We start from the raw sequence: 390 nt of genomic DNA, 5'->3' as shown, positions 1-390 counted from the left end.
TTATATATCTAGTAATAACTTACTGTACAAATTGGTTCATGAGGTCAGAAAGTTCCTCTTCTGTAAGAGATGGTGAAGCAAACTTCTCTCTGAAGAGCAGAGGCCTGTGGTTCATTTCCATTGATGCGTGAAAGGTGGCCTGCAGAACTTGATACTGTAGACACCCTAGCATGTGGTCTAAGGAGTGGGAACAAACTGCGACACAGTGCCAAAGTAGCGAAGAAGTTCACTCTAATGGTATTTTCAGCTTGCTCCGAAAAAGGTTCTGTGGCTGCCATCTGTTATGAAGGAATCAAACAGCAATGCAATAATTGAGATTAATAATATTATACTATGTAATATATCTAAACTGCCACTCAATATAAAAGCCATACTAAGCAGTTTGTTCAA

The 390-nt window shown here is 39.0% G+C and overlaps 1 pseudogene; it reads right to left on the bottom strand.

The window, feature by feature from the left end:
• The window catches only part of LOC119585642, a 13,614-nt pseudogene that overhangs the window by 1,972 nt on the left and 11,252 nt on the right, over positions 1-390 (bottom strand).

Source organism: Penaeus monodon, chromosome 20 (assembly GCF_015228065.2).
Source record: "Penaeus monodon isolate SGIC_2016 chromosome 20, NSTDA_Pmon_1, whole genome shotgun sequence".
NCBI lineage: Eukaryota > Metazoa > Arthropoda > Malacostraca > Decapoda > Penaeidae > Penaeus > Penaeus monodon.
The sequence above is the reverse complement of the archived record's forward strand: the minus strand, read 5'-3'. Positions and strand labels throughout refer to the sequence as shown.